Source organism: Phyllopteryx taeniolatus, chromosome 7 (assembly GCF_024500385.1).
Source record: "Phyllopteryx taeniolatus isolate TA_2022b chromosome 7, UOR_Ptae_1.2, whole genome shotgun sequence".
In the NCBI taxonomy this organism is placed as follows: Eukaryota; Metazoa; Chordata; class Actinopteri; order Syngnathiformes; family Syngnathidae; genus Phyllopteryx; species Phyllopteryx taeniolatus.
Genome location: NC_084508.1, coordinates 5,611,143 through 5,636,918, shown reverse-complemented (window position 1 = coordinate 5,636,918; position 25,776 = coordinate 5,611,143). Strand labels below are relative to the sequence as shown.

The 25,776-nt window shown below is 40.4% G+C and overlaps 1 protein-coding gene across 5 annotated transcripts in view; it reads right to left on the bottom strand.

Moving 5' to 3' along the window:
• Positions 1-19,557, bottom strand: part of lpp (LIM domain containing preferred translocation partner in lipoma) — a 133,866-nt gene extending 114,309 nt beyond the window's left edge. The window contains exon 1 of one of the 5 annotated variants that reach the window (XM_061780189.1): positions 19,297-19,557. The gene's annotated coding sequence lies outside the window, so the exon portion shown is untranslated. Of the gene's footprint in view, positions 1-5,449; positions 5,539-19,164; positions 19,270-19,296 lie in introns of those variants that run through there. The other 4 variants (XM_061780185.1, XM_061780187.1, XM_061780188.1 and 1 more) reach the window with 4 other exon arrangements.
• Between the last annotated feature and the right edge of the window lie 6,219 nt (positions 19,558-25,776).

Sequence of the window (25,776 nt, the reverse complement as noted above, 5' to 3'; positions counted from 1 at the left end):
AGCCAAACAGAGTTCCGAAAACAGAAATCAACAATGGACAGCGTGTTTGTTTACATCTTCCTGCTCTGTAACACATAAAAAGTTACTTGAAAGGGGTCAAAGGGATTTTCCAGATTAGGGCATACATCTAATGTATGGGATCTTTCCGCTATTAACACGTTCAGTGACCTGCCGCACACTTGTGATAGCATTAACAACGCAGTGTTGAAGCTCTTCAACGCACCACCAATAAATGGTTTCCATTCGGTTAAGCCGACTTTTTGTTTGTTTTGTTTTGGGCCTCTGCGGAATCTAATATAGGTTAATCAGAATTAAGCTACAAATGCAAACAAAAGAAACAAATCGAGATTGACAAGCGACTCTTCAATAATGGATGCCTTCACACTGCTCTAAAATGTTGGATACTGTTGTAGCAATAGACCTTTTCATAATGTTCGTGAACAATTGGCGCCGGGGTGAAGAACGCAAGTGATTACTGCTGACCTGAAATGAAAAGGATGACAAAAACATTTGTTTGGGGTTGCACAGCCAGATATTCCCCAAAGGTTCTAGTAGAACTTGTGGGTGAGGAGAATTGATTGCAAGATGTAGTAGCCACTTCGAAATGGACACTCAATTTTCTCTCATTGATCTATGTTTGAATTTCCACCATGTCTATTTTTGATTCAATTTACCAGTTGGTCTGTTTGCAAATTAGAAAATAATTGTAAAAACCTATAATAAATAGTGGCTGGGGACCAGTTCAGGATGTACCATGCCTCTCGGCCGAAGATAGCTGGGATCGGCTCCAGCACGCCCGCGACCCTAGTGAGGAGAAGCGGTACAGAAAATTGATGGATGGATAAATAGTGGGGGGGGGGGGGGGGGGGGGAATAAAAGGTGGCCAACAGAAGTAGCAGTATAATTTTTTTTTTACATTTAAAACAATATTTTTTCGAACTTTGTTTCAACTTTAAAGCGGATCCATTTGACAGTCTTCAATTGTAAAAACAGGGTAACTATTGATCATTGCAAAACGTACAACAAACGCAAGAAAATAAAGAGCAAAACACAAACAGTTAAATGAACCAATGTCTTGTACATTTTGCAAAAATGATGAGCAAAAAATGCTGCAAAAAGCCAAAGAACAAGCTAAAGCAGTTTAATCCAGAAGTGAGGTCTGGAGAAGTATGCTGGGGTCTCAAGCCGATGGCGACATTCCAAACTCGAGTTTTGAGGTTTATTTCTTTTAATACACTGCATTCACGCAATCAAACTTTTAAAGATGGAAACTATTTTATTCAGTGAATGACTTATAGGATAAAGAAACATTTTCCGGTGATAAATGTTTGCCTTACATCACACACGCCGGCTAACACGGGGACATAAAGCGGCGCACCTGCGTGATGTATGGACGCTGTGTGAAGACTTCAGTCCCGAGTGTAACATTGCCACAACACACACACACACACACACACACACAGAGGCGGCCAAGCAAATGATTTGGGTCAGTAGGTAATTGCACTGCGGGACCACGGGGGACTTGTCGGCAATTAATCCCGCTGGAGACCAGCCATCTGAAATACAGCCGCTCGTCCCGATTGCCGCCGTGTCAAAACGGTGATGAATGTTGACACATTTTGACTCAGCACGAAGTCAACGACAAGATTGCAATGTTGCGGGACAACAACAAACAAAAATACATTTAAAAAAAAAAAAAAACGAATGTTTCATGTTCGCGGAAAATCAGAACTCTTTCCGCTCAATATCGTACTAGCCTCAACTCTCGTATGGTGATTAGGGATAGGGTTAGGTTAGGGTTGAGGTTAAGGATTTGGGGTTGGGGTTTAAGTGGTGGCTTTAGGAGTAGAGTTAAGGGTAAGGGTTACAGGTCAAGGATTATCTTTTGGCTAAATGTTAAAGTAAAGGTTACGGATTAAGGAGTAGGGCTATGGTTAGGGGTTAGGATTAGGGTTAGGTTTAGCGATTAGGAGAAAGGTAATAGTTATGGATTATAGTTTATGGGTAGGGGTATAGTTAAAAGTTAGGTCTAAGGTTAGAGTTTAGGTTATTGCTGAGATTGCCGCAGACCGAGCGCGACTGAACTGTCGTGTAGCGTGGGCTTCTGCAACTAGTTTTCATGAGTGGCTGACCATTTGCAACTAGTTTTAATGAGATTCAAAATTGTAATTGAAGGTTGAACGTCGCTACTGTGTCAGAGATGTAACCGCCTATCAAAAATCTGATGCATCACATGAGCTTTCACACCAGAATTACGTTTCCAGGTGTGAAGCGACATCCAGCCAGCCGCCGCACAAATACAGTATATGCAGTACAGTATACAGTATTTTTTTTTTTTTACATTGAACTATATTTATAATTTCATATGCATCTGTGGCTAAAAACAAAGCATGGAGAGTTTCTGTCACCAAAATGTATGAGTGAAGTCAATGAATGGTGCTTTAACTGCCAACAGCCTGTCAAATAGCTACACTCTTTCCTTAATGTATATGTGTGTGTGTGTGTGTGTGTGTGTGTGTATATATATATATATATATATATATATACATATATATATATATATATATATATATATAAATAAAATACACACACAGTTGGGTCAATCGTTCTGCCTTGGTCAAATGACATACGTATGACGTACAGTACGCAGGACGGCATGGTGAAAAGGTCTACAGGACTTGGGAACAATTTTTACAAATGTTTGTAATTTTCCCTTCACAACCTTTGGAGGATATATTGTACTGCGAATATTCTGACAGCATCATCAACTTTTCCGGTGAAAATATTTCCCTTTTTACCCTAAATGCCATACTTTCTACAGATATAATACCAGATTATATTGTTATTTTTTCCCCATGTCCCACACATCCTTGCTGCTTATGTCATCCTTACATTTGTGTATTTTTGTTGTTATTCTAAATGGTGGTGTGTTTTGGCAACAGGCCGCTGCAGTCATTTGTGTGTCTTTAGAGGGTGGCATCTGAGAGTGTATCAGTCACACACAGCGCAAAGTGTGTCCCATTAGCCTGCAGCGGTCCGTCTGCCTAATCTCAGTTTAATCACTTAGTGGCATCCCATGCTAAACGAAAGGGGAGGAGGATGCAGCAAATGTCATTGCTGGCACAGCGCTAGCTCGGCTGTCCGGGACGGTTAGCTTCATGACGATGCAGTTCCTTGACTGGTTAAAAATGCTCATTGACAGGAAATGGAAATGTACACCAGAGGACTTGGCTGATATGAACAGCTTTCATTTTGACTCCAAACCTGAACTGGCACATGAAGAATTCATTCTTTCATTACAACTTTTTGCACTCAAAAATGCAACAATTCAATTTTTCTCTGAAAAACTTCATTCTCAAAAAATACTATATTCTTGTAAGATTGTGATTTTGTTCTTATAATATGATTTATTTGTCATGAGTCTGACTTTTGACTTAAAAATATTAGGGATGTCCCGATCCAACTTTTTAACTTCCGATCCGATACTGATGTTGCAGTCTTGAGTTTTGGCAAATACCGATATCGGTCCGATCCGATATCAGCAATAATCACACATACGTTACTTATTTTGTACTATGGCATGTTAGAAAACGTTTGAGCAAGTGATATTACTGAACCACAGAAAAATAACCAGCAACAGTAGGTATGAGAATAACTGACTCATTTACTATTAACCAATTACTTTCAACATAGGAATGCACAACAACTGAATAAAATAAAAATATGAGAACATCCTGAAAAATAACTTCAATAAAACCAATAATGACAATAATATACATTTAAATTGCAACATAAACAAACAAAGGAACAAAACAGAGTCCACAGGTAACGCTAGATTTAAGCCCCTAAGAGCGAGCGTTTATTAAATCAGCCCATCCGGCTCGAGGGGAGGAAAAAGAGTAAATCCAAAAATCCTTCAAAAGTGCTTAAAGCCTGAGAGGAATAAATGGAAATACGCCGTCACGATGGCACATGTAATCTCCAATCTGCACTCTAAAAGTGTCAACAGTAAATAGCTGTTTGGGAAGGGCTAGCATCGCTTAAAGATGACTTTAAGTGGGAAAAACAGAAAGTAATCAAAACCCTTAAAGTGGTTAATGACGTACAGATAATCTGTGTTTGAGCTGGGTCTGGATCAGCGGCGGTGTAATTGCTCCCGTTAATCACGTATTAATTTGTTGACTTGTTGGGATTTCTTTTCAGACGACTTGTGAGCATCTTGAAATTAAGGACGAGGAAAAGTAGAGGGGAAAAGTAGAGTGAGGCCAGATTAAGTTTCCATATGATGTACCGCGACGGTCAGTGCATTTTTAAACTAGCAGCCAAATTACTGTCATTAAAAGAACTACTTTAGTTACGCTAAAAATTGAGATTCATGTAACAATTTCAAGAGAATGCTGTTATTTAGCCGCATTCCGAATGAAAAAACATGGAAGTTAATACATAACAGCCTATCAGAGCAAATCCCAAATGACGAAGGATGTTGTGACGACATCGTTACCAATTTCTGTCCGCACTTTCAAAACACAAAGACAAATGAAGCATTTTTGTTATCCTTTTCAGTGAAAAAGGCGCCTTTCAGAATGTAAACTCGTTGGCCTGGATGGAAAATTCAAAAAAAATGTCAAACCAGCTATACACGTATGGCAGGTAAAAATTCATTTGAACTAAAAGGGTATATGATACCACCAGTGTAGACAGCCGTTAACAAGCTTTAAAATGTGTCCGCCATTAAATACAGGCTCTACGTAATGTGACACTGTACCTCTGTAGGAACCAAATAATAACGATGAAAAACTAGTTAATAAGCGCTAAATTAGCTTCAAAGGTACGCGCCAATGCAATTTTCACAGACAATTGTTTTCTGACCTGAAAATGGAATAGGCCACTGTTTTCTAAAAGTTTCTATAAACCGTCACTGTCGTGTGAACAAATGCCCAAAACAACGGGTTTCTTCTGTTTTCTTTTAAAAACAAAACCCTGTGGAATGCGACATTGTTGGCCTGTAGCCACAACTAGACGGGTATGATAGCTGCAGGTACGCGGGCGCTTAATCTGCTTCAGAGGCTCAGTGATAACACGGTAGCCCCTCGTGCAAAACCGACAAGCTAAGGACGCCTCTCGGCCCTCGCAGCCAAGTCCAAGTCATTTAGCGCCATAACACCCCCCCCCCCCCCCCCCCCACCCCCAACTCCCTCTTCCACATTCTCCATCAGGCTACCCGACATTTGAAGTGTGAACATGGGAGCTGAAAAGAAGGGAGGAAGAAGGAAGGTCAGCACTCTTAAAGCTACAGTTGCTATTATCAGTCTTCAAAGGCCTCAGGGACAGCCAGAAAACTACCGAAATGAGTTTGTTGCTGTGGTCTCTCAGCAACCATTTAAGCCTTAACATACAGCAGACTGCTGCTATTTCAGATGCAATTAATCAATAAAAAGAAGATACTCACAGTTTCTTTGGATCAGGGAAGCGTAACAGGAAAGCGAATGTCAGACAAAGTTGTGTGCAGCCCAAGTGACTCACATCCCTTCTCTGCCGATCATCACGAGGAGGTAAACATTTCCAAATATGGAGAAAATATGAAGTCAGCAATGGAGGGGCAATGTCGCTTTTGGTTCGCTTTTACTGGGAATATCAAGAGAGGCAGTACTGCAGCGCATACCTTTGGAATCATAATATTTGAGCGATTACGGGCCCCTTGCACTTTTTTTTTTTTTTTTTTTTTAAATGGTGAATCCAAAAAAATGCATCAAGATTTGGCCCATCTTTTCTAGTGTGTCTTCGTCAAGAGTGCAACCCGTGGAATTGTCCGAAAATGGTTGCCTCAAACCAAAATGTGTATGTGTTCACTGTGATGGTTAAAATGCAGAGAACGAATTTCGTGTGCATGCATGCATGTTCATGACAATAAAAGGTGATTCTTCTTCTTCTAAATGGCAAGCTTCTTGTTCAATTCTGGGCATGGGTCCTTGAGACTTTTTCGTGCATCCTGTTATGATAGACGTCTTTTGTGATGACCAGCGAAAGAGAATTTGGAGACTAATTTTTGTCTAACTTTCGAGCCCTGGCATGACGCCATGCTTTACCCACATTTGGTGTAGGTTAAAAAAAATAATAAAAAGAAATCCATTGTTCGAAATCCAGATTGTACAAATTTATGGTAGTCACATGGGTACGTTAAACGAATTTGATAGCAAGTAAAACAACAAAGTGATTCCTAGTGTTTTCATAACAGGGCAGCCGTTTGTCCCCAAGTAACTCCAATTGATGTTTAATGAACGACTCGTCCTAGAAAAATGCTTCTTCACAGAGTGTTTATCCCACTTACGAATTGACTTGCAATAATTATAGCAAATACCGCCTGTCCGCCACTGCCTCCTCCACTAAACCCCCCGATGGCTTTTTCACAGAGAAAATTAATATCCAAGAAACTTGTAATCTGCTCTTGCGTAACAGGAACTTGTGGCTTTTATTGCTGAATGTTGCAGGATACATCATGTGTTTGCTAAATGCGTGTTTGCCGCCATGCGGCACAAATCTTCGCTAGCAGAAGTGGGTTTGTATCGCGGTAAGTCCGACAAACATGTAGAAAGTTGAATCTACTACGCGGAATTTGAATGGAAAGTCGATCTGCCTTTGGAAGGAGTATCACAAGCCTTTTTAAAACTCCATGATCCACCTTCTCCTTCCCTGTGTCTCAGTTGTGTATCAACAACACTGGTATGGAATGGTGGTACGGAGTGACCTGGCAGTTTTCCGCCTTTCCAGGTAATAGCAGAAGCCCACTTTTACACTGCCTATAAAAGTTGGCATTTTTCAGCACTTTTTCCGTATCACTGTTCTGTGTAAAAAGTACCGATGTGGAATGGGGGTACTAAATTGATGGCAATGTTCTGCCTTTCCAGGTAGCATCAGAAGTATCACAAAATCATACAGAACCAGTCTTGTGTTACTTTTGACTTCATGTAACTATACTAACCACGGGCAGTTAGCAGTAGCTAAAGGGAGCTAACACTAGTTAAAGGCAGCTAATACACAAACCACCTGCAGTTAGCATTAGTTAAAGGGAGCTAACACTAGTTAAAGGCAGCTAATACACAAACCACCTGCAGTTAGCATTAGTTAAAGGGAGCTAACACTAGTTAAAGGCAGCTAATACACAAACCACCTGCAGTTAGCATTAGTTAAAGGGAGCTAATGCAGGCAAACTGCTGCTAACACACCAACCACATGCAGTTAGAAATAACGAAATGGAGCTAATGCTAGCTAAAAAATTAAAATAAAATAAAAAAGACCTAAAAACCCTAAAAAGCTAACACACTAACCACGGGCAGCAAGCAGTGGCTAAAGGGAGCTAATGTGAGCTAGAAGAAAACGCCTTACAAAACTAGAGCTAACACACACTAAAGCTACAGGCAGTTAGCACCACTTAAAAGGAGCTAAGCCGGATTTAAAAAAATAAATAATAAATAAAATAAAATTTAAAAAAACACCTAACAGCTAACAAGTGAATAAAAAAGGCTTTTCCCTTGCAGATAAATAAAATATCAGGCATTTTCACAGACATTTTCAGGGTCAGGTGCTCAAGCCCAAAAAAAAAAACAAAAAAAAAAACATTGAGTTGGCATTGAGGGGCAATGATATTTGCCCTCCGCTTTTTGGGTGTGTTTAAGAAACGTTGCTCCAGTAGCCACGTAATATTTTCAGTACATACATTTACTTCCCTTCTTACCTGTGCCTGTGTGGCCTGAGTCACAGGAAATGCACGGATGAGAGACAAGAAGAAAGTGGAGGGGAAGGCCAATGCAAGAGCTTATGTGCGCTGCAGATCAGCGAGGGGCACAATCTCTCAGGGATCAAATAAATACCCGTCAGATCTCAAAACACTCTTGGGGGAATTTTTTTTTTTCCCATTTCTATAATATTGATGAATCATTTTTTTTTAAAAGGCTCCATGGAAAAGGGCATTTTTCACATTAAGTCGACCTGCCAGTTTCTCGCTTCTACAGGTAGGTATCAGAAGCCCCTTTCACGCCACCTGTAAAAGTATCAAATTTTCCGCACTTTTGAACAACACGTGCACGAAATGAAGGGTACTAAGTTGACAACGCATTTTTGCATTTAATTTTCATTTCATTGTGTCGATGTTCCAACTTCCACAAAAACCTTTCCCGCACTTTTCATCCCTTCAGTGTCCCTGTTCTTTTTTTCCAAAGTTGACCTGGCAATTTTCCTGCCTTTGGAGGTAGTATGAGCGATTGTGAGTATGGCGCTCCCATGACATCATAAATAACTTCAACTCTGAAGTCATTAATGATAAAACACTGGCTCGTTACGCCCTCTTACCGGGTTTCACACGGCCACTTTGAAGCAGTGAAGACATGTTAACATCTTGATTGATAGCAGTTCACATAGCCCTTGTGAAATTAAGAACTCACAAGCGTCACTGAGTGCACACTTTAGCATTGTTGTCGCGCCCTGCCTCACTTGCATACGTGGTGTGTTGCGACATATCCATCGTGTGGGTGTTTATTTGTATTGTTAGCGCTCCAAACCAACACCACCAGAACAGCCAGGGCACTCTAAACTTTAGGGGCTGGACATCAAAGTACTTTGCTCCAAAACATTGAAGCATCCAGCCCATAAAAACATGATGACAAAAGAACCACTAAACAGAATAGGGTTATAAGATAAAGCAAGTATATAGATGTTAAATATTATGTAAATATGCTACTTTTGAGCTCTGTAGAATATTAAATATGATGTGAATATGGTAAAATATTAAACATAAATATTTGAATATAAATACATTACAGGTACAAAGATTAACTACAATGTAGGGCTGCACAATCAAATTTTAATCGTGATCACGATTTTGGCTGCCACGATCAAATTAGCCTGATCGTCAGCGCTTTTTACATTTACAATGCTGCAAATGCTGCTGCATATGAAGCACTTTCTCAACCTAGGCAGCCAACCACCAGGGGTCGAATGTTCAGTTAAGGCTTCATTATGCTGCCTAAATAACGAGCGAGCAGCGCCCAGCGCACCCTGCAGCGGCAGCCTCAGACTCTCTCGGTGGAATAACGAGAGTGAGTCATGCGGAGAGAAACAACTAAGGCCCGGTACACACATAATGGCAATGGTTTTTGTGCCGAATTTGCCACTTCCCGACGAAGCACGTCAAACGCCAGACAATCTTAAATCTTAGAAGATTAGCCTATAAGATTGTTCTTAGGTCTGACCTGTGTTAAGAGTGGATTCGTCCCGATTTCAGGGTCTGAAACCGGTCGCGGCCGACAATCTTAAATAATGAACGTGTTCAATATTCTTCGTGTGTGGCGGAAAGCCGACTTCTTCCAAGTCATGACACCGTGAATTGTGACTTTGAGCAGAATATAGCCAATCAAAAAGCACCCCGATGCAATAAAAGGACACGACCGTAAATAAAAACAAGCATGTCTGACCCAATGTTTTTTGGGATAAAAGTGGGTTCCCCAGTCGGCAAAAAGTATTTTCCAAAGCAAGTCGTTTTTCGAAGACATCTGCATTTTACAAGACTCCCGGCTGCGGCAACTTCAGGAACACTCGGCAAAGCTCGTCGCATATCCGGAAGTGTTTCTTCTTCGGTATTGTGAGATTGCATGTGATTACACAAGATTTCGAGAACAGTGGCAGAACTGAATCCTTATGTGTGTGCTGTTCTGGGTTCAGATTATCGGAGCACACAACACACATAACGACTAAAACTTTTAAATACCTGATTTTTTTATCTTTTTTTTGTGGGGACTATCACAGCTAAAAAAAAAAAATCGCTTAAGATTTGAAAAATCCTTATGTGTGCACCAGCCCTTAGCCAGCCGCCACAACGATTGTTTATACTAAGCATTACGGTAACATGCCGGCAACGCTCTGCGGGGCCAACTTCAAAACAAATTAAGAGCCTAAGATGGCATTGATGTTCAATGTATTAATATGCGATGCTTTTATTATGAAGTTAGCCCTCGAAGCACATTGGCGCCAATTGGACCTGTTCCCATCTTTGACAATTCACTATATTGACGTGGATTTTCAAATGAAAAGTCGTTGCTTGCAGCCTACTATTGCCTTTTATGCATAAACTGTATTTGCTTCAATTGAGTTGCACTTCATGATTGCACTGTTTGTTATGTATATTCAGTTAGCTCTTAGTACATTTCTAATTCTTCGATACATTTTATTTTTTAATTATCTATCATTTGTTCTTATTTAAAGATTAATTTTGCATTGAAAACTGTTTACATATTGTTTGTTGAAAAGTACTGTAGTAAAAATACAGACGTTTCCCCTAACATGAGGAATAATCGTGATTACAATATTGATCAAAATAATCGTGATTATCATTTCGGACGTAAGCGTGCAGCCCCACAACATCGGAACTATGGTTTCGAGTTGCAGAGCACATTACAACGGACGTAAATAGGGTACATTAGAGAGGAGTATGGGACATTAAATATGATTTCAATATGGTACATTAAAGGCATTAAATGTGTGAATATGGAACACTAGAGGTGTATATAACTTTAAATATTTTGAATATGCAAATCTCGCACATTAAAAAGGTGTATGGCTCATAAAATAAATTTGTAGCTATAGTACAATAAATTCGTCTCGTCCCATATTTTGGCGATTTAGACCTCCATAGATTCTCTCTAACAAGGTGTTAGTATAAAAGTGTCAATTTCATTTAAAAAAAAAAAAACACCTTGGTTTTGTCATACGAGTGTCCAGAAAAGCCCCCCCCCCCCCCCCCCCCCCCCCTCTCTGACAGCTACTTCTGTTTGACCCAGTTTTGTATCAGCTTTATCCATATTTGGCTAAGAACGTCCCCTTTCCGTGTAGAAGACCCACTTGTGAGAGCACACACGTTTGTTATGTTAACAGCGGTGGCTCAGGAGCAGAAAGGGAAGGCGGAGATCTTCGCTAGTGAGGTAGATAAGCTTCAGGAATTCGAATGACCTGATTTCAGGCCCCTCTGCAAAAAATAAATGTTGAACTCATGAATGCGCGGACGATTTTAATTCATCTTTCACATGTTTACCGGGGCACCATAGAGCCAATATAACATTCCAAATACTAGAAAAAGTGGGTAAGGCAAAACACGAGACCTTTAAATACGATGCCAATAAGATACATTAAAAAGGAATATCAGCACGAAACAGTAATTGTCTTGTCTTTCATGTTCATTTAATGCAGATGTGCTGTGAATTGAGTTTTTCAGTGTCTTGTCATGTAAAATCGCGGCCCAGTCAAAAGGACTTGCCTGTGTAATAATATTCTGTCTGTCTCTCCGCCGCCGCTGTTAATATCACCCTCATCACCGCTGACCCCCGCGGCACTCCTGGGGAGTCATCAGACTTTAATTATACCTTTTTAATCACTACAATGTAATCTGCAGAGTAAATGGACCCTCTCTTTTTTTGTACATTCACATTCATAATCCGCTTCTTTGATTAACAAAAGGGCTCTTTTCTTTCCTGTCAATAAGCAAATGATAATGATGAGTCATCTCCTGGCCACATTTAACTGAATCGCCAAACTCTTTGATCTTGGAATTTATGTTATCATTCTTCTCGCAAATTAATCACATTTTTGGGCCTCAATAAGCATTAATAAACACCAATCTTTGAAAATTGTGTGTGAAGTGTATTTATTTTATTTATTATTATTTCTTTTTTCATCCCTCAGTAACGCCCCTCATAAAGTTATCCCCTCCGATCGGCATGAAATTGGGGGGACATATCGATCTTAACAAGATGCATGTAAATGTCTCCAGGACGCATAATGGAAAGTGAATAGAATCTTCATTTTGGTTTGAAGATGCCATTTTAGGTTGAATTCCAGGGATTTAAAGGTCCAACGCCATCCAAATCCAATTTTTTTCTACTTTTATGCATAACAAAGGTCAAAATGAGTCTGTGACTTGGTTGAAGTTTGAAATCTATGTGGTTTGTCAATTGAATGCAAAAGGAAACAAACAGCATAAGGCTTGCAAAACAGGTAGATTTCAAATCGTTGTCAAGTACTGCCCACTTCATAGTTGGTGCCCACCCAGTCAACTCAGCTGAATGGCAACACGGCATCTCCGGGCTTTAAGCCATACAAATACTGTATATAAAGTACAGATATGTTGTTTTACGCCAACACATAACTTCATTTATCATTTATAATGTAACTATGGATAATGGTGACGCTTGCAGTCATCAGTATCCAAAATGTGTGCAAGTTTTAAACGTGACGCACCTGTTATGTTTAAGTGAATGGGAGCAGATGACGAGTCTTACCTCAAAATAGCCCCCACCTCCCACCTTCCCTCTTAGTGGGCCAACAATCCAACGGCTTGGGAATTCTGCTTCACAAAGATAGTAAGACCCCACATAGAAGGATCCAAACGCGACGTCACTATGAACGCTTGGCGGCCACAAGATGCTGTGATATCGCCAAGGACCAATCAGAGCAAAGCCTGATTTCTATATTTAAATTTAGATCAAAGTGATCAAATCAGATTAAAGCTTATTTAGATATTATTAATGAGAAATCCCGCTGTCTCAATTGTCAGGCGTAAAAGATCTGATGACATAGGACCTTTAAATTTGGAAAAAAAAAAATAGTCCCTGACACCAGTTTCAGCGATCAACACAAAATTGGGTGGATACCGTCTTCTTCTGTAATAGGACGCACAGAAAAGTCTCAAGTACCCATGCTGACAGGTGGAAAGTGACTAGGAAGTGGGTTTTTTTTGGTTGGAAGCTGCCATTTTTAGGCGAAACCAGGGCTCAAAGAAAATAAAAAAAATAGCTTGTTGCGTTGAGAGCAAGTGTTGCCGTCGGGCAATACGCTGGCTATGATGTCATCAAAGAGACGGGATGCATTGTCACTGTCTTGTGGCAATGTCATGCTTCATTGTGTTCCATGCCAAACGCAAAGGCATTTCACAACATAATTTTTTTGTTTAAAAGATACTGGTTAGCATTCCAAAGTATGAAGCATCTTTGACAACCTGTGTACAACGTAACAAGCCCTTTTTTACACCCCCCGTGGTATTTTAAACATTGACAGCTGACTCAAAGGTGTTTCACACCGAGTGCGCAAAAGATGCAACTGGTTTTATTATTAGCTGCGGTAAACTTGGTTTTACACTTTCATAACAGTGAAAATGTCAAAATGTTAATTTACAAACTGCTTGTACCTGCTTGGATAATACATTTCTTTTTTCCGACAAGAAACAATTGTTTGGACCACTGACAAAATGGCGGTCGAACACGCTGCTTGATCTCCACATTGGCAGATTTCATAATTTGTTGATGAATTGTAAAGAAAACTATGATGATGATGAATCGGTGTGAAAAGGAAACGTGTGTCTTTTAGCATTTTTTTTTTTATACATCTGATTCATCACACAAGGATCTTCAAGAACTCTCCTGACAAAACATTTAAAAATACATTTTAAAAAACGTGTGTTTTTTCCAGGCGCAGTGGACGACTGGTTAGCACATCTGCCTCAAAGTTCTGAGGACCCAAGCTCAAATCCGGCCTTGCATGTTCTCCCTGTGCTTGCATGGGTTTTCTCCAGGTACTCCATCTAGTGCACATCATGTATACACCCGATCAGAACAGATCACGTCACATGTAAAAACAGTTGACCGGAGATCTTCAACTGGAATGATGTCAATCGGAATGACAAAAGTGTCTCCATGTAAACTCAGCTACTGTGTGGTTGGTCCGCTGAAGACGAGCCCTTAACCTGTCAATCAAATATACATTGACGTTCGCTTTAGTCAACTACTGGCTGAATAACGTGCCACTGAGGTTATGCTTCATAAACAGTTAACGTTCCTGTGTTTGTGTTAATTTGGGACTAACACACACAACAACTCGGAGAGGCACTGACTAAGCAAACAACTTTTCCGCGTTGGAGTGAGCTGTTCAGCTCCCTAAGTCGCTAGCTCGTTAGCTCGCAGGCTAGCTCGTTAGCTCGTGACCAGGCTATCAAACACAACAAACACTTAATTTTCCCTTAACTGTCTGTGTTGTGTGAATCTAGGCGCTGCATATGGACCAAGTATTGGACGAGGCCAACACCGGTAACAGTGTACCTGTCCGCCGGCGTTCCACGAGGCCAGTAGTGGCTAACGACAAAGCGTCCAACTCTGTCGGCTCGCTCTGTGATCCGCACACAGTCAACAAGCGACAGTCGAAAGAGGAGCTGGCCCCTCTACGGCTAGTTAGCTGATAGCTAGGAGCTAACGTCAGCTGTGGGAAGCCCTTCATCTTCACTAAGCTCGACCATGAATAAGTCACGACAGGTGAGGGCACATTTTGTTAGCTGACTAGCAGCTGGAAGCTAACGCTAGCATTTGAACTTTGTCTTGTCATATTGCGATACGAACACTATTAGCACTGCAATTCATTTCAGCCTATTTTTGAGTATGGAGACATTAATTAAGACTTCCATTAAGAAGCGAAGAGTACTGCGATGTCAACGTGCTTTGACTTGGCGTCAGAATAAACGAACAGGGAAAAGAGCCTGACTGTAGCTGTTAAAAGGAGGACTCACACAGTGTGAATTTCAAATCAATAATACCAACCCCATCCCCATCTCCCACCCCACAGCCCCTTGAGAGCAGCCGCTATCAAACCGCATACATATGCGTCGCTCAGAACCATTTCTGACTGCATTAAACGCGGCGGCAGGCTTTTAAAAAAATAAAAAGGACACGTTTGACAGTGTTGATGATGTTAAAGTTGAAAGACGCTTTGAGCCGCAGACCCTCCTGGTGGGTTCACTGCAGTCGCTCAGGCACATTTTAATGGTGCTACGGCGGCTGTTCTGCGTGAGTCGTCTGAGAGCTACAACGTTATGTTAAGAACTTTGAGAGGAAATTTCAGCTTCTACAGGTATGAGCAGCATGCGTCTTTCATCCATCAATGGCCTCGCTAGCTAGCTAGCCACTGACTGCCCAACTGCATTACGAATACAGTGGTGCGAAGTGGACCCACAGCGCAGTTATTTCAAGTTTTGAGCTGTCCCTTGGTGGATTTATTTTTTTACTTTGAGTAACGAGGCAAAATTTGAGTTACGAGTGAGTTTTACATATTCTGCTGCTTGAGTGAAGTGAAAAAAATAAGAGCAATCAATGTACTCCAAGGCCCTCGCATGTGGACAAGGAGAGGCACAGTCTCCCATGCACTTTCGGCCATTTATTGAACAGGACAAAGAGTTAAATTTACAAATACATAATGAGAACACTCGCAAGGAGCTGCTGTAAGCCACAACTCACGCCCAAACGCTCACACGCAGACTAACCGGCCAACCAGACTCCAGCTCCTGGCATCACTTACTAGTCCACGCCCCTTAAAGGCACACATCCAACACACAAATACTACAGTACGTGCAGTAATTACACTTAATAAAAGCATCCATCCATCCGTACCTCTAGGGTCGCGGGCGTGCTGGCGCCTATCTCGGCTAACTCTGGGCGAGAGGCGTGGTACACCCCGAACTGGTCACCAGCCAATTGCAGAGCACATATTTGCAAACAATCATTCACAGTCACACTCACACCTAAGGGGAATTCACAGTCTTCAATTAACCTACCATACATGTTTTTGGAGTGTGGGAGGAAACCGGAGTACCCAGAGAAAACCCACGCAGGCACGGGGAGAACATGCAAACTCCACACAGGCAAGGCCGGATTTGAACCCGGGTCCTCAGAACTGGGAAGCAGATGTGCTCACCAGTCGTCCACCGTGCCACGGCCTTTATAAAACCAGTTTATTACGAGATTGTTCTAAATTGGAAACTTTCCATGGGAATTACTGGTAACAGTAATTTATTGGAATTGAAAAGAATTAATGGCCATAAACCAGGAATTGACACTTAATTTTTCAAGTTACGATACATCATTTGTTCAATTTTTTGCTTTGTGTTGGGAGCCAAAATATGAGGTACGAGGAAGCTTCAGATTTGCCGCTGCTCGAGTGAAGTGTAAAAATAAATTGACCAGTTATGGCACTGTAATGCCCTCGCATGTGGGCAAGGCCAGCTATGTATTTTGCATGGGCATCTGCGTATAAAAAAAAAACTAAATGGTTGTTTATGCCTGAATAAGATACCTTTCCGTTATATTACCCTTCAATTCCAAGTTAATTCTCTCAAACTGTTTGGGTCAAGAGAGCACTAACGGGGGAGAAAATGTTCCAAAGGAGCGCCCTTCATAAGCCTAATGCCAATTTAACATAACTACCATGTGTACCTATTATCATTTCTTTTCAACAGATTGCTACTATGTTGCATAAGCACCGTTTTATGGAGATGACATGCATAGTGACTAAACCGAGCATTGTTGTTGATGGCCTTTTATGATGCAACTAGAAGTGGTGGACGACCAGTCATTGATCTTTGATATGAGGGGAAAAAAAAAAAAAAAAAAAAAAGCTTTCGATTAACAATGTTTCAGCAAATAAAGCATCATATTAAACAATAAGCATTTGAGTCATGGAGTTTAAAATTTCTATTTTTTTACCATAGGGACAAAGTGTTGCCATCATACAACCTTTATTAACTGTACAGGCAATGTGTTTTTAAATTACTACTCTAATATTAATATTACATATTTTGAAAAAAAATAAAACTTTAAAAGTAACTGGTGAACAAATCTAAAATGATGTTTAGCACTAATTTAAGTTTTACCTGTAAAAACTGAAACTTTTTTTTTCTAAGTCGGTGAGTACCAGTTGGAAATGATCCAATTTTATGGGTCAAGAAACATATTTATTCACTATAAATAGGCCTGTCATGATAACAAATTTTAAGACGATATATTGTCCCGAAAACTAACACGATAAACGATAATGTTGTGTTTTTTTAATGCCTCTGATTTGTATTATTGTTGGTATAATTTATTTTCTTATTTCTCCATTAAATTGTTTTTCTTTACTCTGTGATATGGATCCCCCTGGGTCTGAAAGAAAGACTAAAGATGCAGGCTGCAAGACCAGCCTGGTTTACATGGAGCCTTCTGTTCCAATTATAATCACTTTAGAACAGTGATTCCCAACCAGTGTGACGTGGCACATTAGTGTGCCGTGAGAGCTCTTCTGGTGCGCTGTAGAAAATTATCAAATTTCACGTAATTGGTCAGAAAATTATTTATATACAACAAATACGGAATATCTGTTCATCTATCCATGCCAGCGACATATAGTGATAGACAGAACAAATAAATGATCTTCTATTAGATGGCAAAACGTACATACTTTACTTGTGTATCCAATTTTTGTGACATTTTTGTATGGTGGTGTGAACCATACAAATATACGATGACGTTTGCTGTAGTCAAATACTGGCTAAATAACGTGTGCCAATGAGGTTATGCTTATTAAACAGTTAATGTACTCAGATCAAAGCTCTGATGTTTTAAACGACATCGCCGTGGTGGAGCGAGTTGTTTAGCTCCTTAACTCTCAGGCTAGTCGTTAGCTCAGGAACACAAAAAACAGTTAACTTTCCCTTAAGTGTCTTTGTTGTGTGAATCTACGTGCTGCACAAGGAGGCAGGGTGTGGAGTATTGGACGGAGTCAACACCGGCACGAGTGTAGCGGTCCGCTGGCATTCCATGAGCCCACTAGCAGCTAATGACACAGCCGTCCAACTCGCTCACTGTGTGAGCCGTGCGCCGGCCCACCACAGAAATGGCAATTTATCGAGTCCAGAAAAACTATCGTGTCCATTTGATTTATCGAACGATAAGTCGATATCGTAATTATTGTGACAGGCTTAACTACCACTAATGCATCTTTGTTCATCCATCTACTGTATGTAATCAATTAACACATTCAGTGCCACTGACTGCTTTAGAAGTCAAATATCCATGTTAACTGGGAGGGCTGGCACTGAATGAGTTAAAGAGGCCCAGATTTCACACTGAGTGAGTAAATTCAGATGATATCATCATTTATGTTGCGTATTTTTTGCGACATTATAGTTTGTTTGGTGAGCATTTTTTTCATCCATCCATTTTCTTTACCGCTTATCCTCACTAGGGTCGCGAGCTGCTAGAGCCTATCCCAGCTATCGTCGGGCGGGAGGCAGGGTACACCCTGAACCGCTCGCCAGCCAATCGCAGGGCACATAGAAACAAACAACCATTCGCACTCACCTTCACACCTATGGGCAATTTAGTGTCTTCTAACAACCTACCGCGCATGTTTTTGGGATGTGGGAGGAAACCGGAGTGCCCGGAGAAAACCCACCCAGACACGGGGAGAAAATGCAAACTCCACACAGACGGGGCCGGGATTTGAACCCCGGTCCCAAGAACTGTGAGGCAGATGTGCTAACCAACGTGCCGGTGTGTTTCAAATTTATAAGACATTTTTATTTTCACTTCACTTGAACTTTACGAACTTTGTTTTATAGTTTCATTTCAGTCCAATCTTTAACTTGTATGTACAATCATTTTAAAAATATATATTTTAGTAGTTTTTAATCTTATATTTAAGTGTGGTGTTAATGTTGAAACTGCATAATGTTATAGTGGCTTACAATAATGTGAAATATACTTTTTATAAATAAAACGTCTGTGTCATTTTTTATGGACACTTAACCGTTTTTAGGTGGTATTTTGTGTAAAACGTTTGAGAACCACTGATCGAATCCAATTTAAAATGTCTGAGAAACTTATTATTATAAAACAGGTGATAACTATGAGTTATCACATTTAAAGCCCCTGTGGCAGTTTGACGAATCTGTTTCTTTAACTCACAACACAGCGGTTGGATTTACTTAACAAACTCGAGCTTTGCCCTTGGGATCTTTGGTCCCCAAAAAGTTCCGACTTTTCCGAGACATTTTTCCTCTCCGGGGCTCATAGTTCCGTCTTCCGCATTGTCGAGCAGACCCGCCACTCGGCTAAAAACAGAGAAAGAGACGCCCAAAGTTGTGAACAAAAACTTTCCCCAACTTCGCTCGGCTACGTCTCCTTAGCTAGTGACTAGTTAGCCTAGGATTAGCCCGGCTAGTCGTGCTAGTTAGGCTAGTCGTGGAGCGTCGGCCCTAGGTGTGTCCACGCCCTCCCCCCGCCAACCACGTCCGAATCTCGGGTCACACTCGCGCATTCTTACCGCCGCTACCACGGAGCCCCTAAGAAGAAGCAGCGTCTTCCCCCACCCGAACTGTCGCCAACCGCACGTCAAACATTTCCTAAACCCCCCGCGGCAGCTCAACGCAACCGCGCGCGGTTCGCTTCGGCTTACCTTTTTATTTTGGGCTTTCGATGAAATAAAAAAGACAGGGAGACAGACAGAATCCTCGGGGGGGGGGGGGGGGGAGGTTGTGGGGGGGGAACAGCCCAAACTTCTTGATCCTCAATTCTGGGAGAGTTTTGTGGGCAGTGACGTCACGCGGTGAAATTCCAAGCCGAGGTTTGCCCATGTAAGGCAGCAGGCCAGCGGGGACAGCCAGCGGGGACACCCCGCTCCCTCACACCGCCACTCGGCTTGCGTGGCGCCGACGCCCACTGCTAATGTGGAAGTACAGTATGTTTGTCTCTAGGGGGGGAAAAAAAACACATATTTATCAAAATAATTAAATTAGCGGTTCTCTAACTTTTACACTAAGTACCACCCCAAAAAAATGCCGAGCACTTCCAAGAACTATCATCATGACGGACATTAAAATACAGTCCTGTAGTAGGCCTAAGTGTTCATCAAAAACAAGACAGGCTTTATTCTATAAAAGTGTATTTAATTTTATTGTAAGCCATTGTAACATGCAGTTTAAACATATCCACTGTGCTAAATATTACTTTTATTTTATTATGTAAAGGAAATACAGGCACACATCACTTTGATGGGTTGCTACACGTAATTATGCTATTGATACGAAACAGTACTCTAGTGAACCTTAATCGCTATGCCTTATAAGTACACTTTCCAGTATGTTAGGAGGCAGGATTTTTGGCCTCGATTCAATGCAAATGTATTGAATTTATAAATTAAATCTAACCTAACTGTACTTAGTGATTCTTTCACTCGCCACTAGAGGGAACCAGCATACCACTAGCGTTACACTTAGAACACTTCGAGAAACCACTGAATTGCGCTACTGCGTGGGGTTCATTTTCAATCTCAGCCAGCCCAACTATTTCCGGTTGTCATCGTCTCGTCAGCATTCTGTTAGATTTTTTTCAAAATGCGATCGGCTAGTCAACACTATGCTCCGGAAGGAAAATTAAAACATTCAGAGAACAAGACACACTACCGCTGAGCAATTACTGCGTACATTAGTCAGTCTTCTAGTAAGTACAACAGCGTTCATAGTTTTTTTTTTTCATTTCCCACAAATTTGATTGATTGATTTGACATTGTTGATTTGATATCAACGGATCATCGCCATCCAGAGGGATAAGTTTGACTGTGGGGAGTTTGGTTTTTCCTCATAGACCTGAAGCACTCAGATCAAACAGTAACCCCTATTGAGTTGTTGTTTGAATACGATTTTAACATAAGAGTAAAATTCAAGGCACTATTAAAGAAAGACCAGGCAAATATGACTATAAATAAGATTATTTTTATTTATTTATTCATTTTATTCAAGCCTCATTGAGACAAATTAAAAGAAAATCTCCTTTACATTAAGTGTCCTGCTCCAGGACAACAACTAGTCATGGAACAAAAACAACATACAAACATAACTTTAGCACTAGCTGCCAAGGTAACATTAACAAAAATAAACTACAAACCCCAATTCCAATGAAGTTGGGACATTGTGTAAAACGTACATGAAAACAGAATACGATATGCAAGTACTTTTCAACGTATATTCAGTTGAATACATTACAAAGACAAGATAATTAATGTTCAGGGTTGTGTGTATTTTGAGACACAACCTCAGAGCATAATTACTACTTTTGGAAATAAGGTCAAAACCTTCTGAGAATAAAGTGTTTTTTTTTTTTTTTTTTTAATTACGTTTTTTTTTTTAAATAAGTTGTAATCTTAAGTCTTTTTTTATGAAAAGGGTTGGAATGTTAATGAGAAAAGAAAGTTAATTTCAAAATTCAAACACACACTAAAATAAGATACCGGTATTATGAAAACAAAAGTTGGGCTCCTACAAGAAAAAAGTCTGATCATTTCGAGAATGAAATATTATTTTGTCCTTCTTAAGTCATGAGATTTAAGTCTAAATTTAACAAGAAACAAGTCATGTTATTCATTAGTTAATTTTGAAATTCACACACATACTAAAAAACAAAAACAAATGTTGAAGTCCTAATCTTTTGAAGATAAAGTACTGCTTTTTTTTTTTTAGAAAATACTTCTTTATAACGAAAAAGTTATAAATTCTTATGGGAATAATGTTTTTTATAGAAAAAAATACAAACAAACAAAAAATCTACATTTAATGAAAACTGACTGCCCACACTTCTTGGATGTGTCTTCTTTGATACCTGACATAATATTAATAATTTAGTTTTAGGGTTAGTGTTTGCCGTTTTTAACATTTGCATAAATTATAACTGTTTTCGGGCTCTAAATGCAATAAAAACATCCAAAAGGATGTCCCCCCCCCCCCCCACACACACACACACACATGTTTAAGTGCGTGTCCTCTCTTTTAAGTATTTGTGAGTGTATATGTCCGCTTAGTTTGCCCGTTCATGATTTCATGCAAATAAACGATAACTGCTTCCCCGTCTGCTCATCTTGATAGTTCAGTGTCTTACAATGCTAACATTGTGTAGTGTGCCTAAAAACATGCAAATAGACATTGATGCTATCTTTTATGAAAACCAGCGGCAAACATTTCCAAGGGAATTGTTGCTCTGTCACAGGCTAAACAGGAGAACGAGCAGAATCGTCTTGTCACTCGACTGCATCCGATCGCATTGTGCTGCCGGCGGTTGAATATTCTCGTTGTATTTGTTTGTTGTTGTTGTTTTTTTGACTGCATAAACAGCTAACGCAGATCCAGCACTCTGATAACAAGCCCAAGGATTTGGTCTATTTTAGCGTCTTAGCCGACTCGTCCGCAGGTCGCTAAAGCTAATCTCATTTGTAACGTGTGACGTCTTAGTTCCTAATTTCCTAACGGGCCCGCCAGTGACGCCAGCCCCCCCGTCGATGCACCGGCAAAGCCGATTTCAAACATACACCCCGCAACAGGAAGTCAAGTTAGCGATCAAAGATCAATTAGCATACTGCGTTTGAGGACGTTAAGAGCTTTGATGTCTTGCATTTCCTTGGATACGATGCCTTTCAATTTCACACATGACCGGGGGTTGGGGGGGGGGGGGGGGGTTGCGCTCTCAGGGTCCACCACCACAGATAAGTCACACTGCATAGGCTTTATCGTAATTTCACAATTTTAGCAACGAGCTGAAGAGAATAACTTCGATTGTTTTGGCATCCGATATCCTGTTAGCCTAATTGCATAGCTGCCTAAGTCATATTTGAACGTTTTTAGAAAACAAGAAAAAACAAATTTATTTTTTTAGCAAGCACATTGCTATTGCGGAGTGACCACATGTCACAATCTCCTGCAAAAATGGGACTATAAATGCAGTGAAATGACAAGAACTGAGGAAGACTGGACAGAGCAATTAAGCGGTGTATAAAATGTTTGGTTGTCTTTGAGTAATTTAGCAAAACATAACGGCTAGCCTGGTAGCGAACGTCATCTCTCCCACATGCTACCCTTTCAACTTCGTCTATACAAATAATCCGAGCAACAGAAAAGTCAATTAACTAGACAGTTGCTCAGTGATCATGACTGACACTTCACACCTTCAAAGTACTAAGACTAAAACCATTATTCAAGCCATTTACCCCGTTTTCTCAATCGCTCTGCCTTGTTCAAATGACGTAAAGGGTTTGTTTTCTAGCGGCCCCCATCAGAGATTGCTTGAGCTTTCGTTATCCGGAAGTGCATGGCACTAACCCATGCTGAACAGGCGTATTTGAAGCGTTTATTTGTCCTTAGTGGATGACACGGGCGGCGAAAATAAGTTCACATTTCAATTTGTTCCAGGTCGGATATCCTGTTTTACTCGCAGGTTGTAACGCTGCCCGCACACACACACACACACACACACACACACACACACACACACACACACACACACACACCACTTCCCCCTTGAGATGAGTAAACCTCAAACGCAGAAGACAGCAGCTGGGCTCCTCACATCCTCTTTCGACGTGTGAGTGAGCGCTCGCATTTCGAACCCTCTGCACCATAACTTGCGCTTGCTTCCGTCAAGTCAACAGTTTACAGGAATCATAAGTGGGCGATTTGATTCACAATTTCGCATGCCACATAATAACATAACATAATGGCCGTTTCCGTGCACACTCAATAAGATTCCAACCATTACCACCATTTTCCTTGATTTAATACAGACTGGTAAATCTAAAAATCGATTTTAGTAAAATAAAGAATGACATTTTGGAATGTTTTTTATTTTTTTGTGTATTTTGGGTCACTTTAGGAAAAAGTCACCAAATGTCAGGATGAATGACATTTAGAGTATTTTTATTGCTGTCACTTATCAAAATTGATCAAACTTGACCAAACCGTACGAAAGGGTTAAGTCCCCAATTTTAGTCTTTCATGAAATGAAAGACTCGATTTGACTTTGACTTACCGTAGTATTAATGAGACTTGACTTAGACTTCCCAAGACTAATATGTTTTGTTTATGAAATAATAATTATTATTATTATTATTTTTTTTTGAAATTATTTCTTTACAATTTTGAGATCAGGGATTCAAATCTGGCTGATGAATACTTTAAAGTGTCCATAAGTGTGACGGTGAATAGTAGTTTGTATATACTGTATGTGCCCTGTAAGGAACTGGCGACAAATCTCTCGCCAAAAATCATCTTGGCAACTAGGAGCACTTAGCTAGTCGAGTTAACTGGTAGCATAACATTAGCATTTTGCTAACAACAGTGTAGCATTATTTTAATACGTGGCTTACCTTGGACTAGACAAATGTATGCCTGTTGATATTTTTGACTGATTAAACTAACTATACGGACAGTTGCATAGCTTCATCCAGAGATCGTAGCTAGCCAAAGTAGCTGGATAGCAACTAGCATAACATTACCATTTTGAGCTAACAATAGCATAGCATTATGTTGTGGATAATACCAAGTACATTGCTTACCTTGGAGCAAAAGCAAAGCTGTGATTGTTGATTGTTTTTCAGGGATTCAAACGCGACTATTCGGGCAGACGCATAGCTTTATCTAGAGCCGCATAGCTATAGTCAGACCCCGTATTTATCTGGGTTCATTTCAGCTTTTGTGAACAGAACAAAATAATTGTTAGAGGAAAAATATATATGTAACGTAACAATTGTAACGTGTCCCCCAGGAAAGTGTCAGACCTCTGCGCCTGATTGGCCAGTCAGTGTTTGAGGGGGCGTGGCCTACCAAAAGGTCAGTTCTGACTCATATCCTGTATGCATGCAATATGGAAATATGGTTCTAGTGTTGTGTTCTATTTTGGGTTTTTTTGTTTTGTTTTTTTGTGTTGATTTGCTGTGAACAGTGGCAGGCCGAGAAAAACAAGCCTTTTATAGAAGGCAGGAACAACAAGCGTGTCTGGGAAGCACATACGCCGCCTCAATTAAGAGCGTAGATAGCGCAGATTAGTCTGCAAGCACAGCAGCCACGTTAGCGGGCGAGTCACGCCAAATAAGGAGCCAACAAAAGTAGGCAGCAGGCAGCCAGAGTGACGACAAAAAAAAAACAGCAATGTCCCAAAGCCACTCATCAAACAAGTCGGCATCTTGATGGGGACCCCAGATTGTGCTAATGAATTCTAATTCTTGTGTTTGAGCATGTAAATCAGACAATCCTCACCCGGAGCTAACGCATTAGTTAAACGTGTTTGTGGGAGTGTCATGCTACGAACCTTCAAAGCTCTCGCAGTTTTGTCATTTTTGTTCCAAAAACGGTTGTGTTGACGTGCAGTGAAACAACATTCAGACACATATGGAAACCTGAAACTTTCACAAATTGCGCAGCGGGGAATTCTTGCGACATTTACGTGGAAAAATATGCCATAATGCTGAACAACGTCGTTTGCATTGGATATTCCAAATTTTCAGAAAAGTTGGACAAAACTCAAAAAACCCCAAATTTGACCAAAACGTAAACGCGTTGTACACTGGACTTTATTTTTAAAATATTTTGTCATTCAACCAAACGTTTTGTGAAACTGATATTCTGGCAGATATGTTTCAAAATTTGACCACCTAATTTTCGCCCAAAATCGCATGACATTTCTAAGCGGGTTCATTATTCAATCAAATTTTGATTGACAATGTAGCACTTTGTGTGCACAAAATAGTTTTTTTTCCCCCTCATGTGGACACAGGAATATAATATTTATTTATGTTTTGCTGTCCATTTTTGTGATAGTCGCACCAAACATTTGAGGGATGTCAAAATTTCGAATTTTTGTAAAACTTTGAGCTTGTAAATCCGATGGTCCCTGCCCAGACCTAATGCGTTATTTAAACGTGTTTGTGGGAGATTCAGTTTTGTAATTGTTGCCTGGAAATCATTCGTGTTGATGTGCCAGAAAAGATTCCGACACATCCGGAAACCTCAGAAAGCTCTCCCTCTGCAGGTTGAAACTATATTAATTGTGCATTCAGGAAAATCTTTGTGGAAAAATACATACTGTATAACAAAGAGTGAAAAATATATGCACAACT